The sequence below is a fragment of the Coptis chinensis genome, chromosome 2 (genome assembly GCF_015680905.1).
Source record: "Coptis chinensis isolate HL-2020 chromosome 2, ASM1568090v1, whole genome shotgun sequence".
Lineage (NCBI taxonomy): Eukaryota > Viridiplantae > Streptophyta > Magnoliopsida > Ranunculales > Ranunculaceae > Coptis > Coptis chinensis.
Window position 1 is genome coordinate 18,451,619 of NC_141457.1, and position 22,025 is coordinate 18,473,643.

General features: G+C 37.4%; 1 long non-coding RNA gene across 1 annotated transcript; it reads left to right on the forward strand.

The window, feature by feature from the left end:
• The first annotated feature begins 19,927 nt into the window (after positions 1–19,927).
• LOC147515204 (uncharacterized) lies at positions 19,928–21,073 on the forward strand. The gene is made up of 5 exons (XR_015213395.1): positions 19,928–20,093; positions 20,208–20,259; positions 20,464–20,602; positions 20,692–20,740; positions 20,820–21,073. It is a non-coding gene; the product is annotated as an uncharacterized LOC147515204 (long non-coding RNA).
• Positions 21,074–22,025: the final 952 nt, after the last annotated feature.

Sequence of the window (22,025 nt, forward strand, 5' to 3'; positions counted from 1 at the left end):
GAGAGAAGCCCCTCTCGGACTTCTATATCTTTGCATTACTGGGGAAGGACCTTCTTCCCCTGATCAAACTTGAGGACATTGTCGGTGATTCTCGTGATCCCACCAAACGCGTTTTCAGTTTGTTACCTATATATCATGGTTTGGAGCACGAAAAACCTTACAATCATCTTCGTGAGGCTTCAACAAGTGGCAACAACATTTCACCATCCAGCCAGTCTCTAAGGAACAACTTTTGCTTCATTTGTTTCCATTCACTTTTAGCGGAAAAAGCGTCAATTTGGCTAGCGGGACAACAGCCACATCCATAGACACATGGAATAAACTAGTTCAAGCTTTCATGCTTCCGGTTTTACACTCGAGAAAAAACAACTGAAATGCTTCAGAAAATTCAATTCTTTCGTCAAAATCCTCATGAATCCTTTACAGAAGCATGGAGTCGTTTTTATTGATCTTCGTTAGAATGTCCTCATCACCAACTGGACAAAGCTGTCCTTGTTCGTTCATTCTTTAATGGTCTTTTTGATCATCAAAAAGAAACTTTTGATATAATGAACGGCGGTTGCTTCATGGACAAAGGAGCTACTGAAGCTTATACTTTTCTTGAAAACAAGTGAAAAAAGGTACACACTGGGGTAACACTGAGTCGTCTAGGTCATCAAAGGACAATGTTACAAAGGCCACATCTATTTTTGAGGTAAAACCCGATCCCGAAATAAAAAATTTGATAGAATCCCTAACTAAAAAAGTAGATGCCCTTGCAGTTCAAGTAAACGATCAACTACCAAAACCGGTCATGAACGTTGACACCGCCCCATGTGTCCTTTGTCTTAGTCCTGACCATCCTGATGCATATTGTCCCTTGTTATATGTTTCCCCTACTCAACCATCGAAGGAAGCATGTGCATTCAACATTCCCAATGCACCGTGGAGACAACATCCGAATTTCGCTTGGCGCCAAAATAACCAACAAATGGGGGCTCCTCCAGGTTTCGCTAATCCACCTGTTCGACCTACCAACAATTTTATTCCATACCGCCAAGGAAATAATCAACAATACCAACAAGGTCAATTTCAAAATAATTCCAATGCTAACTATCAAACCAACTGCAACCTTGTTCCAGCTAATCCAGATCCCAACTATAATCAACAACTTCTCAGCAATAGTCGTGAAATACTACATTTGCACAACCCAAGCATAACCCGTTTTTGGATAGGACAAACGAGACTTTCTTAGCTTACATGAACCAACAGTTTCAAATTTTAACGTCTATCCAACAATCACTTCAACAATTGGCGCAAGAAAAGAGTCAGAAAGGCGTGTTTCCTGGACAAGCAGTTCTAAACCCTAAACAAAGCAAAACACGACCTTTGAACTTACTAATGCATTGGTACAAGCACCTCCAATCAAGGTGAGGTGCATGCAATCACTACTCTATGATCTGGAAAAATGGTAGACAATCAAACACATTATGCGGATGATCAACCAAAGGAATCGAAGGTTCAGATAAACCTATTTCTAATAATGAACCTACGGACGATTCACCGGATCAAACAAAGTCAACATCTCGAATTTAGGAAATAAGCAAGAAGACCCCTTTTCCAAATTCGTCTTAAGGCACCATTTCCTTGCGCTTGGCAAAGAATAAACCCGATGAGAATTTTCTTTGAAATTCGAGAGACTTTTAAAAATTTGACGATCAACTTGCCTTTTCTCGATGCCTTAAAACTATTACCAAAACATGCAAAATTTCTGAAAGATATGTGCACCACAAAAAGGAGAACTAATGTTCCTCAACAAGCGTTCCTCACCGAACAGTTTCCATCCATCATAGAACACAATGGTATAGTCAAATACAAGGACCCTGGTAGACCAACGGTTCCATGTACCTTAAGTGACAAATATACGACTACTGCGCTTCTAGACCTAGGAGCTAGTGTGAACTTACTTCCATATTACTTATTTAAACAACTAGGTCTTCATGAGCTCAAACCTACCACCATGACTCTATAGTTAGCCGATCGTTCCATAAAGTATCCAAAAGGAATTGTGGAAAACGTCCTCGTAAAAGTCTAAGACTTCTTCTATCCTGTAGACTTTGTTATTTTGGATATAGAAGTTGCATGTGATTCCATTCCTATCATCTTAGGACGTCCGTTCCTAGCAACTGCTAATGCTCTTATTAACTGTAGGGATGGTTCAATGACCATGTCCTTCGGAAATCTATCGGTAGAGGTAAATGTGTTCAAATTGATGAAACAAATTCCAGAGCCTGACATTGATGGTGAGGTGAACAGGGTTGACAACATTCCGCAAGAGTATTTAACAAACTCGTTTCCAGAAGATGAAGTGTACCAATTTCTTTCCTTTAGCTTAATTCGAAGTTTGAGGGCGATGATTATACACAAGAAGTAAATGAGTTATTAGAGTCAATACCATTATTTGACCTATTTGTGATGATGTCCAAGAACTGGGTGAACATCAATCTTTTTTGCATGGATGATGACTTTCCTCAAGAATCTTTAATACCCACTCCGCCCACCCCTGATTTAAAACCTCTTCCTTCGGAATTAAAATACGTACAGCTTGATCCAAATGGTCGTCACCCAGTTATCATTTCTTCACAATTAACTGATGATCAGGAAGCTCGTTTAATTAATGTCATTCAACAACATTGTTCTGCTATTGGATGGTCCCTCGCTGACATTAAAGGCATTGCACCTACTGTGTGCACCCATCGCATACACCTTGAAGAAAATGCTAAGACGTCGCGTGAACCGCAGCGTCGCCTAAACCCTACCATGAAAGATGTGGTACAAGACGAAGTTTTAAAATTACTTGATGCGGGTATTATTTACCCTATCTCTGATAGTGTTTGGGTGAGTCCAATACACGTTGTTCCCAAGAAATCTGGCATTACAGTTGTGAAAAATGATAAAGATGAATGCATTTCCGCTCGTATTCCAGTGAAATGGCGAATATGCATTGACTATCGCAAACTTAATGCCGTCACTCGTAAGGATCACTTTCCACTCCCATTCATCGATCAGATGCTCGAACGTTTAGCCGGTCATGCATATTACTATTTTCTTGATGGTTATTTCAGGTTATTTTCAGATAGTCATAGACCACCTGGCGATCAAGACAAGACCACGTTCACCTGTCCATTTGGTATATTTGCATATAAAGCGAATGCCTTTCGGCCTTTGCAATGCACCGGTACTTTCCAACGCTGCATGCTTCACATTTTTCAGTGATATGGTTGAGCGTTTTATGGAAGTGTTCATGGACGACTTCTCCATATATGGAGATTCTTTTCGATAGTTGTCTATCAAATCTTGAAAAAGTCTTTACACGCGTTGTGAAGAGAAAACCTTGTTCTTAATTGGGAAAAATGTCATTTCATGGTTACAAAAGGAATAGTTTTAGGACATATCATTTCAAAGGACGGAATCGAAGTCGACAAAGCTAAGATAGAAAAAATTGCTTCACTTCCTATACCAAAATCAGTTCGAGACATTCGCGCATTTTTAGGACACGCAGGTTTCTATAGGAGATTTATTCGAGATTTCTCAAAGGTTGCTCGACCTTTAACCAATCTCCTGCTTAAAGATGCCATTTTTTTATTTCAGTTTCAATTGCAAACAAGCCTTTGAAATTTAAAAAACCGCATTAACTACCGCTCCCATAATTCAACCACCTGATTGGTCTAAACCTTTTGAATTAATGTGTGATGCGAGCGACTATGCTATTGGAGCTGTACTAGGGCAACGCCGAGAAGATAAGCCAGTTGTCATTTACTATGCGAGTAAAACCCTTAATGAAGCTCAACGTAACTATACCACCACTGAGAAAGAGTTTCTCGCCATTGTATATGCTTTGGATAAGTTTCGTTCTTACCTAGTGGGTTCTCCAACTATTGTCTACACTGACCATGCGGCACTTCGTTATCTATTAGCGAAAAAAGATGCAAAACAAAGGTTGATCCGATGGATTCTCCTTTTGCAAGAGTTTACTCTAGAAATTAAAGATAAAAAAGGTTGCGGAAATGTGGTTGCAGACCATTTATCACGACTTGTCAGTGATGTTGATACTAATACCGAACCTATCTGTGATTCCTTTCCAGATGAACACTTGTACTCTATTTTTTCGTCCCCTTGGTACGCTGACATAGTAAATTACTTAGTTACCGAAGAAGTCCCTTCATCTTGGTCTCGTAATGACCGAAAATAGTTCTTCTCCACTGTGAAATTTTATTTCTGGGATGACCCCTACCTCTTCAAGTATTGTTCAGACCAACTAATCTGCCGTTGCATCCCTAATTGGGAACACAATGATGTGTTATCCTTCTGTCATGAATAATCTTGTGGTGGTCATTTTAGTGGTAAGAAAACTGCGGCCAAGGTCCTACAATGTGGATTATATTGGCCAACTCTGTTTAGAGATGCACATGAGCATTGCAAAGCATGCAATCGCTGCCAGCAGCTAGGACGCATTACTCAACGAAATATGATGCCCTTAAATCCCATTTTAATTGTGGAAATCGTTGATGTATGGGGCATCGACTTCATGGGTCCATTTCCAAATTCACATGGCTTCCTATACATTCTAGTAGCAGTTGACTATGTATAAAAATGGATTGAGGCATTGGCATGTCGTGCTAACGATCATAAAAGCGATCATTTTGTTAAGTAAAAGAAAATATTTTCTCTCGATTTGGTGTTCCAAAAGCTATAATTAGTGATGGGGAAAACATTTCGTAATAAATTTTTGAATCATTAGTAAAGAAATATGGAGTCACGCACAAAGTGGCAACTCCGTATCATCCTCAAACCCGATTGGTCAAGTAGAAGTCTCTAATAGAGAGATCAAATCCATTTTGGAAAAAGCTGTCAATCCATCTAGAAAAGATCTGGTCTCTACGATTATCGAATGCCTGTGGGCATACAAAAACAGCTTTTAAGACACCTATAGGGATGTCTCCTTATCGCCTCATTTTTTGGAAAACCTTGTCATCTGCCGGTTGAACTTGAGCACCGTGCTCTATGGGCCATCAAAAGCCTCAATTATAATACTAACGCGGCAGGCGCGAAGAGAAAATTGCAGTTAAATGAGCTTGAGGAAATTCGGAGTGATGCCTATGATCTCTTGAAATCCTATAAAGCCAACATGAAAAGAGTACATGACAAGCACATATTAAGAAAAGAATTCAAAGTGGGTCAAAAAGTTTTGTTGTACAAATCAAGATTACACATTTTTCCAGGAAAATTAAAGACTCGATGGTCTGGTCCTTTCACCGTCTTTGCTGTCACCCCTTATGGGGCTATTTCTTTGAAAAACGTAAATGATGACAGTGAATTTCAAGTAAATGGCCAGCGCCTTAAACATTATCATGAGTTGCGCTCTCCAGATGTCGAAGAGACTCTTCTCAATGACCCAGTCTATATAGACTAATAGATTCGATGGTGTACTTCTTTCCATGTGTTTAAACAGAGAAAGTACGCCATTTGGGTAGCCGGGCCCTCTTCTATTTTCTTTGCTAAAAATCCCTAGAGTGTGTGGTTGCAAGCGCCGGAACCATAGTCCACAAAAACTCTACTTCAGAACTGAGTATAAATGTCTTCTGATACTCGAGCAAACGTGTCTCCTGGAAAACAATAGGTACCAAAAATTTCAACTCCTTCTTTCTCCTCCTTTTTCTATTCTCTTCCTCGCGAACTCCAACTCATCATTTGGTCCAAATCTCACCCATCTTGAATAGGTAATGGTCGTAGTACTTTTGCTCGAAAGCGACGGGCGAAAAGGATGGGGTGGTGTATGTATGAACTATCAAACTCCTTTCTGTGTCAGTCTTGATATTCTATCCGAGATGAGCGGCGATTATAAAGTATATTATTGTCGACACCAGCTCGGCCAGAGGATAAACTTCGTCGTCGTCCGTTGTTCCCCCAGGTTGGGATTCGTCTTGAGGATCTGACGTTAAAAGACTCACATTCGTCTTGAGGATCTGACGTTAAAAGACTCAACATGTATATACTCGTTTTTCCCTTAGCACCAACCATGGTGCCCAAAGAGAGTCGTGATATGCAACATCGGACATTTCCTAGTTCGTGCGGGCAATGGATTCCACCAGGCCAACCCCGATCGATTTTCTATGTGATTGTATCAAGGGGCGGTTTGAGGCTATACCATATGTAATAAGGGTAATATTATTACTAGACCATTGCACATTGGTCAGGGATGGTACTGTCCTGAACTCTAGGCCCCCATAACATAAAGGTTAAGCCCGCGATCTGGCGAGGATTGGGTTAAGCCCAGAGCCGACATGAAAGTTGCTTGAGTTAAAGCTGTTGTGATGTGTTGTTTTATTTGGACTTCGGTGTTGTTGACGCGTTCCTTTTCGTCTTGTACATTTGTATATAAAAGTGTAAATAAATAAAATCCATAAAAATAAAAAAAAATAAAAATAAATTTTTTTTGGAGTTTGAATGTGATTATGTCATATTCCAGTGAATGGAATTTTTAATGCCGATCATTTTGATATATCATTGGTTCAATTTGGAGTTAAAACGAATCGAAATTCTAAGTTTGAAATTTCGGAACAATTCGGGACATAAGGGGAATTTCTGGAATTCATTTGGGCTTGGGCAAAAAAATTGGACCTAACCCAAAATCACTGACCCGGCTACAAAAACCCACACGCGGGGCACCCACGCGTCCAACCCTCTCATTTCTTCCTCCTTAAAATCCGGATCTTGGTCTCCCTCACACTCCCCTCGCGCACGCGACTCTACAACAGTGAATTCAACTCGTGCACGCGGGCCAAACTCCACCAAATTGAAAATCCTTCCTCCAGCACCATCTCCTCCACCAATCCTAGCTATTTTAACCCTTAAAATATCATCTACACCGCGTTATGGCAGCACGAAGGAGAATCATAGTTGAGAGGAATTTCGAAAACCTCTACAATTTCGGGATGTTTCACCCATTTTTCGATGAGGAAATTGCTAGTAGAGAGTGGGAATATCTATTGCATCGAATTCCAGCTCAGTACTCCGAAGATTTAGTGTTGAAATTTTACAATAATGGAGGTTTCCGGGGTGATGAATTTTGGATTACGGCGGATGGATTGGAACGTGAACTCTTATTTGGAGTTAATATCGAATCTGACCTGATTTCGATAAACTTTGATAGTCCGACCCTGTTATTGTCAGAGTATCCGACTACGAGGGATTTGATGTTTGACACGCTTCTCGAGGGAGAGTACAATGATCCCAGCACTCGCTCAGACGAAACCAACTAGCCGTCACTCAATGGCTGGCTTGCAACGTCATTGGAAATTCAAAGACGTCTGACGTGAACAAGACATTCTTGCACCTGCTGTGGATCCTCCAGGAGAAGAAGCACACTTTCTGTATGGTCCATTTTCTGGGCCATATTCTTACGACCGCGTCAAACAAGTCAGCTCCTCTTGCTGTACTTGTTACTCAGCTTATGCTTAATTTAGGGTTCCAGTCCGCTACTCCTTTCATTCCAACAAGGTCTTTCGAGAATTTCAGAATTTTGAGACTTGTGTTACGGACCTTGGGACCCGGTAGCTAGAGATGACATTGGCGTGATAACGTACCTCCCTCCCCCTTCACCACCCGACTGTTTTAATGAGGCTACCATGCACCGAATCAACACTCCCATGGAAGCCTTGAGACACATGAACACTAGTATGCGCAGGATGTTTCTTCGTCAGGAAGAGATGATTACTTCCCAAAATGATTTCCAAAGAAGAAATGCCAATCGCCAAGGCCGTTTCCAGAGAATGATGTTGGCAAATCAGCTGCAATTCCAAGATCGATTGCTACAGTCTATAGGCCACATTCCAGACCAGTCAGCTCAGCCAGAAGTTCGTCGTGGCCGACGATGTAGAAACCCGGGTTCATCTTCTGCTAACCCGGAGGATTCCCAGTAGCAGTTTATTTCCCTTATGCATTGCATTTTTAGTTTTCTTGTGATAAAAATATTATATATCGGTTGATTTCTCATAATATTGTATCTCCAGACGGTTTGAATGAGAAATTATTCAAGTTATGCAATTATTGTAATTCCTACTATATTAGTTGTCCCTTGATGCATTGGGCCTACTCTCAAAGCCCAACGGTCAGAACCAAACGGACTGATTCCAACGGTCAGATGCCCAACGGTCAGAAATCAAGTTATAAATACAACTCTCTTCCACTTTCACTCATTCCCTTCTCTCCCTCTTCACAAATTCTTTTCACATATTCTCAATTTCTTGAACATAATGAATCAAATAGAGCGATGGGAAAAGGAGCAACACGAATGGGCTATCACAGTATTCGTGATAACAGTGTTTATCATTATTCTCCTGTCACTCATGCATAACATGATCCAGAACATCTAGATCTATGTAACCATCTCTTTTTTTTATTTTCATTTTGTATATTAGTATGGCGTGTTAAATAATTCTCACACATTTGTACGGGTTATGTATTAAATGGAGAAGTTCCGTATTAAATATTTGTGTATATTAGTTGTCTTTTCCTCTCTAAAAAAAAAAACAAAAAAATAAAATAAAATAATAATCATAAAATAAATAAGTAAATAAATAAACAAACCATAACAAAGAAAGGCCGTCCAAAACTCACCAAAATAATTAATTGTTACATATGGTGTTCAGAGAAGATCGTGTACGCTACAAGGTATGCATAACACTTGTCACACATGCAGCTCGATTATTCTATCCATATTCTATTACTGAGTTATGATCATCATTTCTGAAATTACGTGTAAGTCTAACTACCCTGTGAAACTTTCCTCCGTATTTTCTAACATTGAACCATCTCATTAATTGTATTTGGATATCTGACATGACAAGACTTACTGTGGATCCCCTATGATGCTGTTCATAATCACATGGGTCATTAACAACACTTGGAATCTAGATTGGTACAAACTCATAGATTGGCTATAAATCTCTTCTTTTTCAGCCATTCTTATTCAAACAATTTTCACTATCCTTCCCTCAGTAATACTACCAATGGATCAACCAAGAAAAATAATGGTAGAGAAAGACTACCTGAAAACTTTCAAAGATGGCCGGTTTTCTCCTTATTTTGACACCGAAATCATACGTCGTGGATGGATGCCTCTTCTATATCATTCAGCAGCTGGTTATTCCCGAGAATTGGTTTTGATGTTCTACCAATTTAGTGGATCTAAAAATGGAAAATTCTACTTCAATGCCCATGGACAATGTTCGGAATTGAGTAAGGAAATGATCTCCGACATACTTCAAATCCCAGTGAATACCCAGGGGTCCCTTTTTCAAGAGTCATCATTTGATTCCGCCAAAACTTTACTACGAGCTACCGTTATCTCATGACGAAGTTGGAAATACACATCACATTGTTCTTCAACGCTCTTTGAAACAGAATCAGCGTGTTGTGCTCCAATCGGTTGGGACACAATGTGGTAGGTACATCACACCAATGTCGAAGTCACAAAGCCTCAACTTCACCTACTTTGGATTTTTTGCGGACTCAAAGAGATGACTTTTGTCTAATCTAACACATCCGGGCGTAACCACCAAGAAAACAAGAAGGTTAGCACCCTACCCACTTTAGTAACGCTAGATTATGATGTGTTGGGGTTATCGATAATTTCTCGAGACACCCCTTCAAAGAGCACAAACAAAAAGTACTCCAAACAGATTACTCCGTTGGTTTTGGACTCGATACTCGATAGAGGAGCAGAATGACCCAAGCTCAAATTGACCATTTATTTGATGAAAATGCCATCTTGAACATTATTAATCCCATGGAAGGCATTAAACTTCTTCATCATGGTTTGAGGGAACTACATGCTCGTCGGAATATCATCATCACAACTCTTCGGGGATTTCCAAGATCGTCAAGCAATGCATGATGTTGAGCGGGGAGGAGATCTTGGAAAATCATTCTCGATCTTTGCAAAATCACGCTCTCCTAATGGAAAATCAAATGTACTCTCTCGCCGGCCAAAGGGGACATTCAGATGCAACTTCGGCCAACAAATGGAAGACCTACTTGATCACGGTGCCGCGATATCGTCTCCAAGATCAACATAACAATCCATAATTTTCTACTATTACTAAGTCTATAAATAAATACTCATATATGTTATTACATTTTTTCGTCAGTATTATGAATTTTGTCTTACTTTTGTGTCTTCTTTTGTATGAAATGCTTAATAGGATTGTCATCATTTTGCGTTGTGACTAATATAATTTAACATGTACTTACGGGGAGGGTCTATTCTCTTACATACTCATTTATCCATCCGGTTTGCCTTTGTCGTTACCTATTTCTTTACTTCATCCACTATGGCGTCTTCATCAATTGCATCTTCATCAAACATGGTACCTCCCAAACTCATTCCCGAGCAATCCTTTCGATCTATGATGGATTCCAATACCTATGGCCATCTCTTCCGTGACTACATTACAAACATCGGATGGTCTTCCCTAATTCTTCAACGACCAAACTTATTCTCGAGTTTGGCTGCATACTTTATGCTAATATGGAAGACACACAAGCATTCAACCATCGCATGGTTTCTACTTAGGCGGGTTCACAATCCAAGTTGGTGACACACCTCATATCTTTTTCGAACAACAACTTGCACTAACTTTGGATCTTCCATATCGATCTGTTGCATCATGGCATTACATCTATCATAATTCTTACCGTGCCTTTTCGGTGGCAAGCGTTTTAGTGAAACTTACGGTGATGGTCTTGAGATTAAAGCGAGAAGGAAATGGCCATGTGGCATGGCGTGGCGTCACCATTCCTTAGCAAAGCATGACCATAAACATGGGGATTTGTGATGTTATTTGTACTCGAACATTATGGGAGATTGACATTTTTCTCGCCAATGAGAGGCGCTTGCGTTGTATTGATTGCCCTAGCTCAAGGTCATACATTGTTTAACATCATAGGGTTGTGTTATCTCCAACCTGAAATGAGCTCGCAGTTTTAGGATCGGTATATACTTTTACGGTCACCGCTTGCGAATCATGAAGACACATTTCCTACGGTTTGCGGCTACTTTTCATGGTGGGTCAAGGTAGATGCTATGTGCCCAAACAAATAGAATCATTCGTTCATTGAGGTTTTCGGCAATGGAAGCGTCATTTCGGTACACGAGGCATGTTCATTGTTACCGAAGGATGAAAATATGAAGACACATTTGAGGAAATCTGGAAGCGAAGAATGGGCAGAAATTTGGCGGACTATTATCTTTTGGTAGCGATGCTAAGGAAATGCATTTCCTCAAGAGGACACCGAACTTCACATCTATTTGGATGGTAAACTTGAGTTTGCCATTGTACATATATCTAGCTAAACCTTATGTTTGGTGTGCTATTGTTTTTCATGTTTCGTATGCTATTGTTTTTATTTCGTGTGCTATGTTTAGTGTGCTATTGAACATTTTCTTGTTTTTTCTGAATAATATATTATGTTCTCCAACCTTTCTGTTCCAGCAATCTAGCCCTAATTTTGCTCACGGTTCTCAGGTACTTTCTCTCTTTAATTATTAATACTTCGAGGACTAAGCATCATTCTGTTGGGGGTGCTTTAACCCTGCAGCAAATATTAATCAAATTGTAACCTATATATAGTTTTTATTTTCATGTTAATAATTGTACTTAGTGACAAAGTCTTGTTTCCTTTTCAATGATGAAAATTGTCTAGAAATCTCACATTAGTATCCGAATTAGGAGTTGTTTTTAAGAAACTTAAGATAATATGTATGCAATAGTTTATACATCTTTTCATGAACATTCATGTACTGAGTATCATCGATTGTACATAGCAGTAAGTTTCTGGAACCAACGGTTAGTTACTTAAACTATAAATCCTGTGAGAATCTAACCAAAACCTTGACATGAGTGATTTGTGTGTGATGACCACGGAGGAGTAGTTTTCCCAATTAGAGAAAATCACATCTACTTACTTGATCACCACCGAACCTACTAAAGAGAATTTAGGCCATCTTTGGATCGACATAGCTAAAAATTCTTACCTGTTACAAATTTTACCGCTAGTCACTCCATTGAACCTTTCATCAAACCTTTCACTTTCACCAAAAAAATTCCTTACCCATCTATTAAACCAAATAAAAGAACCTACCTAAGTGATGAGTATGAAATATGATGAAATGTGAAAAGAATAAAGAGAAAGACTTGTCCCAAATAAAAGTCAGTTATTTGCTTCAGGAAAGAAAAATAGAATCATGTTCTTAAGCCAAAAAAAAAAAAAAAAAATCCCATTAGAGGCTTAAGAACAAGGTTGGAAAACTCAGTGAGAAGAAGGAAAGAAAACAAAGATTTCTCTAGTGTAAATATATGAAGACCCTATTCTCTCATACTCATAAATTTTAATTATCCATTTCCATTTTCTTGTACACTATCACCTAAGCCCCACAATACCTAATAAAGACCTCTAGCTCAATTAGGAGTAGGGTGGTGTGATAATAAGTAGTTGACGTGATTGATCGACATCGGCTCCTCGACCGCGTCATTGAGATGTGAGGAAACGTGTGCCCACCGTGCATCTTGGAGTTAACAAAACCTGAGTGGAAAATTTTTGAGTGAAATTGTGTTTTGACACATACCTGTGAGAACCCATTTAGGTACACTCTCCAAAGGATTCAGAAACAACCCTGCTAGTACATTTCAATGAAAAGTTCACTGCATGCATGATCATATGTAGATGTTTTAATTATTGAATACATATTAACTTGAGTTTCAAAGAAATCAATCCTCGTTCCCTGCTAAGGAGATGTATGGATATCTGAGATTAATTTAGGAAATGAGTTTACATCATCGAAGTCGTTGTAGTATAAATGAAGTTTGTGAGTATCTTCTCTGGAAAACTCTCACGAGGCTATAACTCGTCTACTAGGGAATTCCTAGTGGTTTAAGGCCTTGTTGTATATGGTCAATGCAATCGCACTCTGCGAAACGAGAATTAGTTAGGACTACACATTTTTGGCCACTTATCTGTTTTAATGTCTCTTCTTTGCTTAAGGACAAGCAAAGTGTTGTTTGGGGGTAGTGTAATAAGCACCCAAAAGTGTATTATGGAACCCCGTTGAGACATATAAATTTGGTTAACTATGTGTTTAATAATCATGAAATAAATATGTTTTCATACTTTTTGCGGTATTCGCGATAAACATGGAAATATGGTTTAAACCGCAATAAATAAAACGCAGGAGCGACATGTATATGAATTCTTCCAAATCTGCACGAAGCATCAAACTTCGAAGCTCCTACCTCTTGAACCGGGACTCACGAATCGCGACAAGTGAGCTGCGCTTTCGGATAATCGGGCGATGAACTCTCTACGATAGGGGAAGTTGTAAAATTGCCCAAAGACCGGACCGCCACTGGACTGCACATAGGACCCACTATACAAGCCCACAAGATTGGATGAGTCATCAATCATGGAGCATGTCAAGACAAAAATGACAAATTATTGGTGCAAAGTTGACACCTTGCATGTAATTAATTAGATTAGGTGTTAATAGTGAAAAAAAGGCAAGGTGTCACTTTGTTTTAATATGGTGGATAAAAATGAAGTAAATGTGGTTTGATGTTTCACATGGGAGGAAATGAGATGTCTCTCAAATGAAGAAGAAAACAAAACAAGGGGGGACACTCCATTTACTCCCTTGACTTCTTTTCCTTACCTTGTATTATTTTAGTTCCTTAGTCATTCTTATTATTCAGTTTTTAGTTTTGTAAGAAAAAACTTGTAATAGTTTTAATGGAGAAAACCTTGGTTTTCTTCTAGAAAATAAATAAAAAGCAAGTGAGTTTAGTTAGTTTATCTTCTTCCTCTTTCTCTCTCTTTTGTTCTTCTAGTTTGTAATCCTTTATCCCAAGGATCATGAGCTAACTTCCCTTTTGGGGAGTTAATCCAACTCATGTGAGGGAAAATAATTGTTGTTGGTTTGGTAGGTTGTTAGGAAGAACAACTAAACCTACATCCTATCCCAAAATGATAGTTGGTGTAGTGTCTAGTTAGGAATCAAAGAATGAGCTTAGAGATAAGTCATTGCTTGATTCCAATTGCTAACATGTATGAGTTTAGAAATGAGCCATATATGTTTGGGATCAAGTTTTCTTCCATTAGGGCTTGTCTATGAGTCTAGGAAGAATCAAATGAACTTTTTCAAATCAACAACTAAATGTTATTTTCACATGAGGAGGATTAGCTCTCCACCTTTTATTTAGTAAATTGTATTTTGTTTTAGTTGCATATTTCAAATCTTAATGTTTTTATTTAATGTTTGTGTAGGTAAGAATCTTAGTTTTAATATAAACTTACTCACTAGTTCCCTAAGAGTAACAACCAATTTGTAGTTGTCCTAACTTTTAGGTTAGTTCGATCCTTACTTCAACTTTACGAACGTGAAGATCGTGAGTAAAGAACTTTGAGTTCGCTTTTGCATCAAATTAGAGAGTCAAATATCTAACGTAGTAAAAAAAAACTAATATCACCACACATGTACCTTTTTTTTCTATAAAAAAACATTTGTGACCGTTTCAAAAATGACCGTCACAAAAAATATTTTAAAACAGTTACAAAAACTATTTTATGCCATTTGTGACCGTTTCGAAAACAACAGTCACAAATAACCTTTTACAATAGTCACAAAAACCCTTTTTTGTACTAGTGTTCACGAAATTTACTCAGTTCATTCAAATGATAGCTCTACATTTCTATTTTTGTTGTTCGCATGCTAAATTTTTGTTCATTCATCAAATATAATTTGTTGAAGATGCATTATAGGCTGCTTTAATATACACCTTTTCAAATGTTAATGGTAGTTACTTCTGTGAGATATGTGACATTGAAACAGTGTTTATAATTTTATTTTCTATAAAAATATGTGATGAAATTAGTGTGTAATGTGTACGAAGGTGTTTACATGCGTACCTCAGACTGATATCGATTTATTTTTTATGGTTTTTTTAGGTGTAAAAAGAAAGGGATGATAGTAGTGGATTTCGTCTGACTGCTCCAGCTCAAATTTCTTGATGCAACTTTCATCAATAATTTCTTGTTTGTAGGTAAATTTTCAATGTACCACTTTACAGTGTTATCATGGTTTTTTTTTTTTTTTTTTGTGATTGTTCATTATGTTTTTTTTATTGATTAGTATCAAACCATCGTTTGTTCAAATATTAATATGATGGTGTTTCACCTCTAACCACCCATGATCACCGTTTAAGGACTCAATTTATACTAGGTGTATGGACCCAAGATAATACCATGCTCGACTTTGGCCTTATAACCAGATTTCGATCTGATGTTTTTTTTATATGGTATCCAATGTGTATGTCACTATGGTTGACAAATGTTGTTACGCTCATTGTTGACTTATATGTACCCGATTTCCGTTATATGTTTCAATTGAGATAACATTAACTACAAATTACAATGTCTGTTTGCCATATTGGGCTCCATATGTTTTACTGTTGTTCGTTCTTAGTTAGTTCTACCAAAGGTTAGAGTTTAATTGCCATAACATATTTTAATACATGTCCAGCTAGATGATGTCGTTTTGTCAACACACCAATAGGAGTTTACACAAATACTACTATAGTTTTGCTCGATACAATCACACATAACGGGTGCCTCTGGTTTCTTTTGTTGATTGGGGCATGACCAGGTTTGCTTATTTACCATCATGCAAAAAAGATCCAACGTCGTTTAACTTTGACTTGCAGGTTTCAGTTTGGGAATAATAAGTGTTATTGGACTTAGTTAATATTTCAATAGTATTTTTGTTTGGCTAGCTCAAGTTTATGTCTACGTAGTTATTTACAAACGGCATTCGTTGGTTACACACGAAGCACCCTACTTGACAGCTATAACTATATATACATAATAATAAAATTAAATAAGTTCGCTACTATCAAAGAGTATTATAAACAAATTAACTCATTTGGACCCTGTGCATCAATGGTAAATTATATGCTTTCTCCGCCTATTAGTTTATAGTTATGATGATTAGTAATATGGTTAGCTGCGGCTAGATTTTTTTAATAATCTCAAAGTCATTGTGGGATTTCGGAACTTTCAACTCTACTAAAGATTGGGTTCCCATATAGTCTTGAGGGTTGTGCGATTGAGGGTTTAAATAATTACAACTTTTAAATCAAATTCATCACTATAAATCCGACTGCTGCCCGAATTGTGTATATGACATGATGATATATAAGCATAATTATTCCACCCAAAAGTTTATGTCAAGCTATGAAATCTATTGGTTTTCATTTTTGCAGTTATTTTTTTTCCCTCCAACTATGATCATCAGGAGATTTACTTTGGGTGTTTGTTTGCGTAATGCCCACTTTAGGAGCCAGTCATCTTTAGGAACACCTACATTCTATTGTCGTCGAAGAATTTCTAATGCAAGAATCTTAGAGGAAATTTGATGCTATGTATTCACAAGTCGAGGAGGGGATGCGATGCTTGATTATGAAAACATCATAAGACTTAGGTAGGCAATAAAAAAAAAATGACTAACCCGTATTTTAATATTGACTTGTGTGTTAAATGTGACTCTCTTGCTACCGCCTTGAACTTAGGTAGAGTAAACTACCAGTCGTGTTGTTTGTTGGAAGTCTTTATTTTTAGAACTGTGTAGCAGCCCCTTCCCAATATATACCTGTTACAATGTGAAGTTTGTGGGTTATGGTTGGCTTCATACCCTTTTTGTCTTAAAGTCTTAACGCTTAAGGGTAAGATGTCCCTGTTAACTCACTTGAAGAGACAAGCTACAACTAAGATTTCAACATTCAGTATTGAAATTCTCAAAGAGGGGCTACAGAGAAGTATATTGACCTCTGGGACCTTAGGACACTCTAGCAGATTGATGGATGCTTCAGCTTTGTAAAATTGTTTTGTTTGAGAATTGGATAAAACCAATTTCTGCATATTGTCCACTAATTAATATTGCGAGCTCGCAATTTAATTTCTATCGAGTCTCCAACTTTCATACTTGGAGAGCGATACAATCAAATCTTCCTCAAAACTCTTTCCATGCATCCTTTTAATCCATAGTGAAAATAGAATGTATTAAGAATGTCATTTTTAAAGCTTTTTTAGATCAATTATATAATTGTGATTATGTATGTATTTTCGATTAGGCCATTGCGGAAAGTTTTAGCATAAACCTCCACTCTTCTTACAGTAGACATAATGCACGATTTTAAAATTTGAATAGTTTTGCGCTGCACTTTTATTGGTGCGTCAAACTTCTAAGTTTTGCACTTACTATAAACAAATCACAGGGCTAGACCTTACCTCGCGTCGGTGTATACTTGCCGGATCATGTCTTCAACCATGGACAACTATATGTTGCGCTGTTAAGGTCTATATCAAGGCATACAACAAGGATTTTAGTAAAAAACGGTTCTCTCAATGATCACTCGGGTGTTCATACAAGGAACATGGTATACAAAGAAGTACTACAAGTATCTTGCTGAAAATCACTACGTTTTTTTATATATAAATGGTAATCTCTAAGTCCTACCTATTGCTGTTATTATAATTTTTTTTACCACCTGATTGATGTCTTATTCTCTATTTAGCAGCTAACCTTTCTCGAGTAAAATTGCTCATTATACTCAAGTATTTCGGGATATCTACTGCATACAAGTCTCCCGAACATCAACTACAAAATTGGTAGTCCTGTATTCTCTGACTTCAGCAGGTAAACTCATTTGTATTCTATGTAACCAGTTTTGGCACTTTGCAATATTTGAATGTATAATTCCATATATGTTGTTGAAAGCTAAAAATAATATATTTAGTAACATTAATTTCCCAATAGAAGATGATATTTGTACTGTCAATCTGTTTATATATCCGAGTCTACCCAAAATGTTTGGTATGTTGCCTATAATAAGGTTATCTGCAACACCAAAATATTTCAAACCTATGAGGTTGCCTGAATATTGTATTATTTTTTAACTTAACATAAAAACAACATAATTACCCATAATTGTAACAAATGCAGGCTGCGAAGATGGAGAAAAACATGTTATCTTATTTTTCTAAAACTTGTAAATTTTATTGACAAATTCTTGTCATTCAAAGTGGATTGATAAAAGTTTAATCTTTGCATTTCGATTCTTCAGATAGGGTTTTTAATATTCCATTCTATCCCTGACTGTGTTTGAAGTGAAATGACTTTCTGTTACAGTGATAGTGAAGATGTGCATGTAATCTCGCCACAGTTACAGGAGTTTAATCATTGGAAAAAAGAAGAGAATAAATATTAAAAACATGCATTTTAATCACTGAAGAATATTGTAAAAGGGTCGATTAAATGTAGAAAATATGCTCACATATTTCTGAAACAGTCACTGGCTCATCGAATGAAGGAGGTGATTAGGGTTAGTATGAAAGTAATGGGAAAGTATATGTTCCTGTGCTGAGCAATTATAAGGAAGGATTTGGACGAAGTGCTGAGCAATTATAAGGAAGGTTTCTGCACACTAATGTAACTCGGAAGACATAAATACACTGAACATAGCTTAAAATTTTCTGACAGATTAATCGAAACTTTGATGGCAGTTAAACTGCATAATGGTATAATGTAGGCTAGACTACTTACCAAACCTTGTGTAAATGGACTTTCAAGTTAACAGAAAAACATAACTAAATGGCATTTTATTCAGCATGCAGTCGAGTCATATTTAGTCGAATCAGGGGCCTATATTATGTTATATATAAATTGATTTGGGGTAACAGTTATAAACTTGTAATATACCTAAAAAAATAACAACAACATAATTAATCATATAAGGTGTTTAACATGAATCTGGCAACCTCAATATAATCTACAAACAAACAAACAAACCCATCACCAAAATTTCAACAATCCAAAACCTTAAAATAAAATTATTACCTCTTAAAGAATTTGGCAAGACCGAAATCTCGTAGTCTTGTTTAAAGTAGCCGAGGCAGTTATTAAATATCATAATAAATCTTCTAGAAATTTGTCTGAGAATGTGTCGTCGTGGTGGGCGGCAAAGATGGAGATGAAACGAATGATACGCGTAGATGAGGAAGTGCGTTTTTGAAAATTAAAAAGTGGGGTTAGTGTTTTAGTGAAGGATGAGAAGAAAAGTGAAGATGAAGAACATAGTGAGGAGAGTTGGGAGTTCGAGTGCTCGACGATGAGTTTTGAACAAAATAATTGATCCGCACTCAACAGCTGTTTGATCTTGCTCAAAATTATCTGGACCTTCCTTTGTGTATTATTTTGTCTTGTAGTGCGAAAAAAACCCTATCTTATTAGATAGATTAATTCTATTTAACTAACAAAAAAAAATCGAACATAACTTAACAATAACCGTAACTCGACTAAAATCTTAGCTGGTCTTGCTCAGATTCTCGTTCGACTGTCACATAGAGATCAACAATTTGGTTCTTATGATTTGGGATGCCCTCGTGAAATAGTTTTTCTTGATGTTGGCATACCACTACCAAAAAAATGACTTTTAGCGGCGGACTTTTTTTGATGCGGCCATGGTTGTAGCGGCTAGATGCAGGTTGTTGCCACGAGAACTAAAAATGGTGGCAAAAGATGCCTTTTTGCCTCGACAGTATCCTTTTGTGGCAAAAAGTGAGTGTCTAGCAACAACTTCGAGCTAGCCGCGGCTAGATGTGTAGCTTTTTGCAACGACTAAGTTAGGGTCGCGACTTTAGGTATGCCTTTTGTGGCAGCTGGATTGTGTGGTGGTTAAAAATTAATTAAAAATCAATTTTGTAATAAAAAAAAGCATAAAATATGAGTTCATTCAAGCGGACAGTTTCATTTTTTCCCACCTTTATTTTGGCAAAAATTGAAATGACCCAAAATCCGAATTCTCAAACAACAACAAAAAAGAAAAAGTAGAAAAGCCAAGAGCTAGGGTTTCATTTCCATCTTCACTACTCCATTACTTCCGCGAGTCGTTCTCCATCTTTACTACTTCCACCAATTGGTCTTCACTCTTTAAGTTACTGCCCAGGTAAATATACTATTGGCCGAAAGCTAAGAGTTTCACCAACGCATTTCAAATCACCAATTATAATTGTTTTATCTTTTATCTTTAAGTGTTATTCTCTTATCTATATGATTATAGGTAAAAGGTGTGATTTACTGGTTTAGAGCTTGTGCTTTCTTCTTATCTAAAGGTAAAGTTCATAACTTTGATGCATTAATTTATATCTTAGTTCAAACTGGGCAGATTTGTCAGACTATTGATGGTTTAAAGTTCAAAGATGGCTATCTGTATAAGAAAGTATCTATCGAGTCAATAAGCTATGTGGATGTAGTGCCATCAACTGATGAGCTCCTGAAGTTTAAACCTTACAAGAAAGACACATCTGATGACGCAGAATGGTTGTCACACCTTTATGGTGAGCAATGGAAAAAGCGTTTGTCTGAGTGTAGTAATGGAGCAACCAAAGGCTCAGAAGGTACATCAGGTTCGAAAAAAGGGGATCAATTTCAATTGCACGATCTTGTCTTCTTTGGGTAAGATAGTATTGCCACTTGTTTTTGTTGTCTTTGCAATTATTGTGTTATTTTCAATTTTATAGATCACGTTGTTTCTTGCTTTGCAGCCCAAAAGATTTTGGTGTTATCATAGGGGTAGAGAGTGATGGCTTCCAGGTAGTAGCATATGGTGTTTCTGTTCACTCTTTCTCAATTTTCTTTTCACATTGCTTGTTCTTATTTGTATTGTTTGTAGATTCTAAAATATGACGAAGTGGAAGGAGCAGAAGTGTTGAATGTTGAACTCCACGAGATAAACAATAGTAGCTCTGATAAAATGTTTTCCACTATGGACCAGCAGATGAAAACAATATCTCTAAATGACACTGTCAGGGTTTTGGAAGGTCCATTTATAGTGAGTCTCTACTCCATCTTATCTCCTTCTTTTTAATAATTACTAACTTTGTTTTTTATAGGACTTTTATTAAATGCAAAAAACTTAGTAAAATGAAAGAAGGTAGTGATGAATAAAACCTTAATAGTTATTTTTCTTGCTTTTCAGGGAAAGGAAGGGATTGTAAAACATATTTGCAAATCTACAACCTTTATCTATGATGAAAGCCAACTGGAAAATAGTGGTTATTTCTGTGCCAAGTCTCAGAGGTGTGAGAATATCAGTAATTCTAAAAGGGTCCACCATGAAACCATTGTATGTATTGAAGCTCGAGTATTTTCTCCTTGGGAACTGGAGTTTGGGATACTTCCTCACTTTCTTATCTCTTTTATTCCTTTAGGGCAATGTATTCGGTGCTCCGGGGTTGGAAGATTCCACTGGATCCCCCAAGTCACCTGAGTTATTTAAGAAGCCATGGGAAGAAAAGGAGAACACACGTGATTGTATATATTTAGATGGATGTGTAATGCACATTGTTTCTGCTGGTGTTTGATTCTAAGGGATGTAATTTTGTATCCCTATTAATTTAGTTCTTGAATGTAGTCAACAGTCATCGCAAAGGGGATAGGGATGGAGCATTTTCTGTTGGCCAAACACTGAGAATCCGAATTGGTCCTCTAAAGGGCCATCTTTGCCGTGTTGTTGCTATTTATTGTTCTGACATCACCATTAAGGTTGATTCGTAGACAAAGGTCTTGTCAGGTTGGTTGGAATCTGAAATGCTGTTTTGTTAGATGCGAGATAAGGCTCAATTTGAAATTTATTTTACATGCTACTGAACTTCTGCCGTTAAATGCGAGCATCTTTCTGAAGTTGGTATGAAGTCCAATTTCATGACGCGAAATGATGGATTTGGAACACAGGAAGGTATGCACCTTTTATGACTTGATTGATGGCATTAACATCTTTCCATGTGTTTGTACTTGTACTTGTGCATGTATAAATGTCTGAATGTTATATATTGACATTTATACAAACACCAAACTTACTCATACTGTTCATTGATAC